The following is an 8,969-nucleotide window of genomic DNA, read 5'->3' as shown; positions in this document are numbered from 1 at the left end:
AAACTTAAGCTCTTCAATCAAAGGTCTCAATTACACATCGAGACACTTCCCTGGATAACCGGGGCCCGGAATCAACAAACTCAACATATTGTATTCCTTCTTCATGCACATCCATGGAGGAAGGTTGTACGGTACCAAAGTCACCGGCCATACACTGTATTGAAGACTCATGTTGCCAAAAGGGTTGAACCCGTCGGATGAGAGCCCAAGCCTCACATTTCGGACCTCTGACGCAAAATGAGGAAACTCCCTGTCTATATGCTTCCAAGCCTCCCCGTCAGCAGGGTGTATAAGGGTATCTTCGTCATGCAATTCCCGATTAGCGTGTCATATCATAGCTTGGGCCGTGTGTAAAGACATGTACAACCGCTCCAGCCTATCCCTCAACGAGAAATACCGAAGTACCTTCACAGGTTTCCTATTGCCTGCAGGAGTCAGCTTATACCTGTCGGTGTGACATACCGGACATGGGTCAAGGCCACCAAGGTCATTCCCTTCTGGATCTTTACCCCATAAAAGAATGCAGTCATATATGCATGCATGGATCTTGATGTAAGAAAGCCTTAGATCTTTCAGGATACATCGGACCTTATGATGAGTGGTAGGAAGACGATGACCTTGGAGCAGCATCGAACCAGTGTACTGTAGATAATCATCAACAGCCTTCACGATCGATTTTGTCTCAAATTTAATCTTCATTACGTCCATCACACTTTCAAGAACGGTCTTCTGACAACAAGGGTACACAGGGGTCTGTTGAAAAGCAAGCAGTTTGTTGTACTTGTCAATACCAACAGTGTTGATAGCTCTAGGGAAGGGCTGCAACAGGTCAGGCATATACTGTCCTTGAGCGCATACACCGCTCTCATAAGGAAACATGTCATTGATGAAGGCTGTTGTTGGATCGTTGGATGTACTAGTACTGCCCGTCTCAGAAAATTGGCCATGATCATACGGACCCCCTGATGATGTTTCACCGTGATATAACCAACATGTGTACTCCCAAAACCCGTTACTCTTCAGGTGCTGCCATACTTTGTCAATCGTAAATCGATGCATATCGCTGCGACACTGACATTTCGTGCACGGGCAATAGAAAATTGTATTCCCGTTAGCATTAGCCAGCGCATATTCCAGAAAACTCATAACTCCTTTACCATATCTTTTGTCCCATTTTGGAAGCGAAATCCAACTCTTATCCATATCCTGAAAATATAACAAAATATATATGTATAACGCTAGCTAATTATTAATTAAATTTTATGCCATATATAAAATCTCAATTCATATATATATATTTTACGTACTACAACTAATTGATAAAAAATTAAGAGAAATTTTGAAAACTAACCAATTTTTGGTCATCAAGATGGTTTTTAACCTTCTATTTTCATTTAGTTGAAAAATAACAATATGATGGTATAAAAAGTCTTTGTTACCCTTAATAACAAATAACCATTTTGAATATCTTGTTAACAAAAAGAATATATCTTGTTTGAATCTGAGCTTGACGAGACCAAAAAGATTGGGGGTTGAGTTGAGATGAAGAAAATGGGTCATGTCTGTGTCAAATAACTCTGAAGATTTAGTTGGATGGTAAATAAGTTTAAATGGGATTGTTGGAGGTCCAAAGAGCTGTGACAATTTTCAGATCGAAACCTAGTTAAAATTTAACTTAGTCGAACTGGTCTCTGATTGACAATATATATGTGTGTCTTCAAAATTTCTCAAAAATTAATTAACACACATATATATAGATATACTTAATTAATAATTACATAACAATATTATATATATCAACATCATCACAAAATCATCATCAACAACTTCATACCATCAACACAATATTATAAATAATTAACATATAAATATATATATATATCTACTACTTATTAACAACAACTTCATATATATTATCAAATCATCAACCAAATCGATCAACACATATATATATATATACATCCAACGTACTCAAAATCTATCAATTCAATCACACTCAAAATCGATCAACTCAAATAAAACTCAAAATCAACATATATACACATGTACGTACCTATATATAGCTCCACAAACTAATTATGGACAGATTTCGACAACACCCAAACTTTTTCTCCCGTTTTTTCTTCTCCCGTTTTTTTTTCCCAGATGAGATGCTGTCTAGATCTGTAAATATAAAGCACTTTAGCCGACGAAATTTTAATTTCGTCGGCTAAAGAATGTTTAAAGTCGTCGGCTAAAGTCTGTGAACTTTAGCCGACGAAATAAATTCTTTCACCGACGAAATAAATTCTTTCACCGACGAAATTTTAATTTCGTCGGCTAAAGTTGACCATAACCGACGAAAATATAAATTAGCTGACGAAGGAAAATGAAAAAAATGGTTCGTCGGCCTGGTTTTTTTTTTTTGTCGGCTAAAGCCTTTCTTTTGGTAGTGAGTATGACAAGACACCCCACTGCTCATAAAGCATTTCATGACATTGTAGCAATAGAAGGGGAGATTAATGCATTGTTTGCACCTGCGGCTGGAATTAGTACTGAAGTGGAATTGCTAATGTTGAAGATGGCAGAAAAGATGCTTGCCAAGTTTAGAAAATATTTTGGACGTATTGAAGACATGAATCAGTTTCTGTTGGTTGCATTGGAATTGGATCCAAGGTTCAAGCTGAAGAACATAACTCATACTTGCCTACAAGTGCTCCAATATTCAGCTGAGGAAGCAAAAGCCAAGGCCAACTCTGTTAAGGAGCTCTTGGTATCCTTAACTAACATCTATAGAACAAGGTTCAAGCTGAAGAACATAACTCATACTTGCCTACAAGTGCTCCAATATTCAGCTGAGGAAGCAAAAGCCAAGGCCAACTCTGTTAAGGAGCTCTTGGTATCCTTAACTGACATCTATAGAACATCATCTAATGCATCAACCACTGGCAATGCATCTTCTAAGAGCAGCACTGCAGCAAGTGTCGTTTCCGGCAGCATAAAAGAAACAACCTCATCATCTTCCAAGTCGAAGAAGTCCAAGAATGTGAAGATGACAGGGAAAATGGCTGACTTGTTGGAAGGTAGTACCTACTTTCTGTTTATGTTTATAACTTTATATACAACTTTCAATGTTATAACTTAATTTGTGATGTATTCTCCTTTTGTTGTAGGGTGGCAAAAAGCTTTAGCTGAATCCGACGAAGCTGTTGTTGAGAGTGAAGTTGATAGATACCTACTTGATCCAATCGAGGTTCCACCAAAATGAGAAGCAGATAGTTGGTGCCTACTAAGTTGGTGGAAGACAAATGGCTGCAAGTATCCAAACCTTGCTCTTGTGGCAAAGGATGTACTTGCTATCCAGGTTAGCACCGTTGCATCTGAGTCCTCCTTCTCTACTGGAGGTAGAGTGACTGACCCTTTTAGGAGTTCTTTAACTCCTAAAACAGTGGAAGCATTGCTTTGCTTGCAAAATTGGATAAAGAAAAAGGATCAGTCCGAAATTGAGTATTATCCAAGCCAAGAAGAGATTGAGTTTTATGAAAAGATGGAAAGAGGTATGTTTGCATCATTTCATTCTTTAGATTTTATTAATATTATGAATTGAACTTGATTTATTTCATTCTTTCGAACTTTGCATCAGCAAAGCGAAAGGCAAAGAAAAAGAAGGCAAAGGGAAAAGGAAAAGGAAAGCTTGTGGCTGTATCAGAAATAGAAAGTGAAGATGAAGTTGTGGTTGTGGCGGCATCGGGTCCCTCACAGCCCAAGAAACTGAAGAAAGCAGCAAAAGTTGCTAAAAAAAGTGACGCATCAGGGCCTTCTACTCCAACTGCGACATTATAAAAAAAAAATGTTCCAGCTACTGCTGATGTCCAAGCCAAGTCCCAGCCTGCAAAACTTAAACAGATGGTTCTTGCATCGAAGAAATCGAAAGGTATAATTTTAAATTGTTAATGCTTCATGGTTCATGACTTCATGGTTTGAAGCTGTCTAGGTTTTTAGTGTTATTAATGTTAAATTGTTAATGTGTTATACATTAATATTCCCATTTTGTCTTATAGGTAAAAGGTGAAGTGCACAACTGCACATATCATTGAAAAGTTGAAGACTTGAAGTCATGGAGCTGCATCATTGACATTGCTTGCCGTTCAGTCATGGAGATGGAGCTGCTTCGTTTGTATGATTTATTGGTTTGCAGTTTGCAGTTTGCTTGTTGATAGACTTGTATCAGTTTTAATGTTTTATCACTTTATCTTTTTGAGTTGCTGACTTGTTATGAGTTGGTCTTGCTTACTTGCTTATAGCTATGGGTTTGGCATTTTAGAATTTGGATTTTTGGACTGTAAGGCATTAAGGCATTTGCATTTCTGCCATATAAACTTGTTAAGTCATGACTTATGAGTTTTCAGTTATTGACTTATGAGTAGTGAACTCACATCTGCCTTGCATAATTTCATTTAACCTTTCATTTACAAGTTGAGTTTTTGCAATTGTGACTTGTGAGAGATGGCAATGCAGTTTATGCACTTATGCAGCAAGTTTTGTTTTGTGTTGTACTTTAATAAAGATGTATGTAAGCTTTTTGTTCCGATTATGCAGCAGTTTATGTAACAGATTTTTAGTCACAGTGTGTGTTTGTGTGAGATGATTTAGGCCTGAAAACCGGTAGGCCCAGCCCGGCCCGTAACGGTCCCGGTTTTGGCCGGTCCCTCATCTGCAGACAGCAAAGCCCAGCCCGGTTCTGATAAACCCGGTTCGGTCCCGGTCTTAGTAAATACTCTGCCGGTCCGGGCTCGTGCCCAACCCTAATTTTATTAAGTGAAAGCTAAAGAGTACATCTGACGATGCAGAGCATCGAACAAAACATAAATAAAAATGCAACAAGATGCACAAAACGCATCTAAGCCAAAAACAATAAAAGCTAACAAGATGTAATGAAAATGAAAGGTAACCATAGGATTTAATGTCGTACGACATCGCTGCATTGTGTGTAACGCCCCGAACCTTAATTATTTCACCGTTTACCGTCATTTGGACCGAAGCGACTATCATTTTTACTTTTACCTTCGTATTCGAGCTTTTAGTGGCTCTAAAATTTGACTTTTTCCTTTGTTCGAAATTTTAGAAAACTTTGTTCATGAAAGTCGTAGAGGACGTTAAACCGAGTTCGTGGATACATGATACGTTTTAATCAGAGTTTGTACGAAAAAGTTACAAGGGTTTAAAGTCAGGGGCAAATTTGTAATTTCATAGGAAATTTAAGTTCTATAAATAGCAAATCAGACTCATACCTGCCTGTCACGCCCCAATTTTTGAAGATAAATTTCAAAAATTTAGGCATGATATAACTCACAATAATATAATTCCCAAGACCTGTTCAACAAACTTAAAAAAGACTAAACTCAAATGTAGAGATGTAATGTCAACACAACTCAACATCGAGTTAAATATTACATTTCCTTGTTTTCATTGTTTCATAAACTTGAAAGTCAAGAAATGAAAACACTCGAATAAGTTTAATGTTGTCTACCAAATATAATAATATCAAGTGTACAGCAACTAAAAACCCTGCCACTATGCCTCCGCTTCAACCCTGTTGATCATCACCTGCAGGTCTAACCCTTACACCATAAATTGGTGCACCGGGTTGTAAACAACAAACCCGGTAAGCTAAAAAGCCCGTATGAGTAACTCCCAAAAAATAACTTAACCCAACATCACATAAGATAAAACCGGTAATTCCTGCTTTAGAACTTAGTTCAGAAATCACCTCAAAACAATAAAATTCAAAAGAGAGTAAATAAGAAAACACAACAATTCACAAAACAATCAAAATCATAAGTGAATCCTGCAAAAAAGATAGTTCAGGAATTCCACTAAAAATCACACAAATAAGATTAAAAAATCTCCTGCATTAAACATAGTTCAGGAGATACTCAAAACAAGGGAGTTAAATGACAACAATTAAGACAATGTTAAAACCACATAACCAATACTTTTACAAATATACATGTACCCATAAGTCTCAAATACCAATAAGATATCTCCCATGACCTACAACAAACACATGTACCCATGAGTCCCAGATATTAATAAATACATCTCATGACCTACAACAACAATTTATGTACCCATGGGTCCTAAATACCTTAAGGTACCTCTCATGACCTACACCGACAGACGGACTAGAGCTCTATTCCTAACCGTAACCAATCACTCGACCAAAAGCTTGGAACCCAGTTTGACTGTCCAATATCACATCACAAAATAATAACATCATAACCGTAACCAATCACCCGATTAAAAGCTTGGAACCCAGTTTAACTATCTACACAACAAATCACAATATAATAATATAATAGAAAAACTTGTTTTATCTTACCTATGAGCCATTAGCGATCAAGCTCATATATTTAAAAACAAACAATAGAATATTCTTTAATTCAACATCATCAACAACACAAAGAGCACATCATAAAAATTATATCCTTCCACATAGATATATTTATATGAACAAACATAGATATTCCCACAAGAATAATCTGTCAAGAACCAACAATATTATGATCACATGAACATTAAAAATAAACATATAATAGGAAAACTTGTTTTTTCTTACCTATAAGCCGTTGGCGATCAAGCTCATATATTTAAAAACAAACAATAACATATTCTTTAAATTCAACATCATCATCAAAATGACCATAATAATTTGGTCCAAATGTGAACCTTGGTGAGATTTACTCACCTAATTAATCATGTTGCGTCTTCCACAAAACACAAGTGTCAAGCCAAAACACACTTCACAAGTCACCTAAAATTACACAATTAATAACCTTAGTAACCAGAGTACTATATGATATCAAAACACCCTTAAACTAAACCTTAGCCCAAAGGAGGACAACCTTCCAAGGTTGTCGAACTTAACAACCCAATACAGCTGCTTCTACATGTCAAAACCTGAACTCAAAACCTCTCACAAGTCTATGATTAAACCTAGAACCTAACATGCAATCCTTACTCACAACCTAGAATTTCCACCTCTCAACAAGCTCACCACAACAAGAGCTAGAAATATAAGGCTAGAAACACTGCCGATCGCATTTCCACGCGCCACCACAAGCAGCAGGGAGTGGGCCCCACGTGCCACCCCGAAACGCTGCAAATTGAACATCCAACATACTCAACTCGTAGATCAAAGCAAGAGGAACAAACTTTGTACTTGTGACTAGCCTCGAATCGACCTTGAACTGCTCCAAAACCCTATCACAAATTCAAGCTCCAAAACTGAAAATCAAGGTTTGAAAACTCAAAACTGAGTTGATTGCTTTGCACAACGACACACAGATGGAAGAGGCAAGCAAAACTCACCTAATGATGCACCTCGTCGCCGCCGTAAACGGTAGTTTCAACCAAGGCAGCACATCTTTTCCAACAGGGAGAGACGTCCTCTGCTGGCATTGTTTGTGGCCAACCGCCGTGCAACACCGACCTAGGCTTGAAGGCGGTGGTCCTACAAACCCAACGCGACTGGCGGCGTCCCGAACTGTGGTTGGACGACTGAGTTTGGTGCCGGAGAAAACGGGAGAACACGGGTGGCTCAGGGAGGAAGAGAGAGAAACTGAAAGGGGCTTTGTGCAATTTTAGGGTTTCTAAAAATAACTCACACACATTTTTCTACTTATACACTTTCCCAAAACTGGAAACTAACTTCCTCTTATCGTAACTTTTTCGTATGACATCCGTTTTATGCGTGCTGTATGTCTACGAACTCGTATCGCCAAACTCTACAACTTTTATGAAGGAAGTTTTCGAAAATAACTTACAGATAAAAAGTCAACGGTTGACCCTTCAAAATAAAGCATTTTCAACAAAGAAATCTCTCGAACACCTCCGCTCTTCCTTCGAACCTCAAAACACACTAACTTCTAACTCAAAAATTCCCAAATAATATTATAAACTAATATCAAAATTTCGGGGTATTACACTGCTATTTCAGGAAAGTTCCAGAAAATGCCTAGAATTTCCAGAATTCTGCCGAAACTTCTCGGCCTCACAGGCGCCAATTCCACCCACCTGTGGTGATAGACCAGGCCCATTCTCTTTGTCTTGGAACGACCTTTCCAACCATATATTCCATGCAACCTCTTTCTGACCATATGAGACGAATTGAAGGGAAGAATGTACGACTATCTTTTTGGCTATTTTTCACATTCCGGCCAACTCTGACCCAATTGGATTGTGTGACTAATTGGGATTTGTTCGTCTTGCCAAGCTCTACAAAACCTCCAAAGGGTTTCTATCAATTTGCAACATGGAGAGAGAATCGATGAATCCAAATTCTAGGGTTTATGATTTCAAAATTTTACTTCAAGAGGTAATTTCTCCTACTTACATTTAAAATTGATCTCCGTGCTAGTTGAGGAAGTTGTTTGGTTAGTTGAGAGGAAGATTGTGTCAAAATTTGGTGGGCATTGGAGGTGGTCGGAGTTTGGCGGTAGCCGTGGTGGAGCAGACGGCGGCGCCACCTCTTTTGGGTAGTTTTTCGAGATATTCAACTTGTGTATGATGAGAGGAGTCCAATAGTATGAAATTTGAGAATTTTGGTGAAGTTTTGATTAGATTTGGGATTATTCAAAGTTTGGTTTTGTTAGTGTGCTACTCGGGAAGATCCGACCATTGGATTTCCTTGGTTATGGTCCTAAAATGCTAGAAATGATGAAATGAGATTGTGGTTGAAGTTTGGTGAAAATCCAATTAGCTTAACCCTAGCTTGAGTAGTGGGTTAAGTGGAAAGGTTTCGGTTTTTATGTTAAAGCATTTATTTTCCTAAATTGAAGAGAGGTTCTAAACATGCTTATGGTGTCATGATATGTGGAGACCTCTCATGAGTGGCGTTGCGGATATCGTCAGGCTTATGCCTAAATTTATGAGTGGACTTTTATTTTGAATAAATTGCATGCGACGATCTTTTTATAATTATCTCTTCT

Source organism: Fragaria vesca, linkage group LG1, assembly GCF_000184155.1.
Source record: "Fragaria vesca subsp. vesca linkage group LG1, FraVesHawaii_1.0, whole genome shotgun sequence".
NCBI lineage: Eukaryota > Viridiplantae > Streptophyta > Magnoliopsida > Rosales > Rosaceae > Fragaria > Fragaria vesca.
This window is presented reverse-complemented; position numbering follows the sequence as displayed.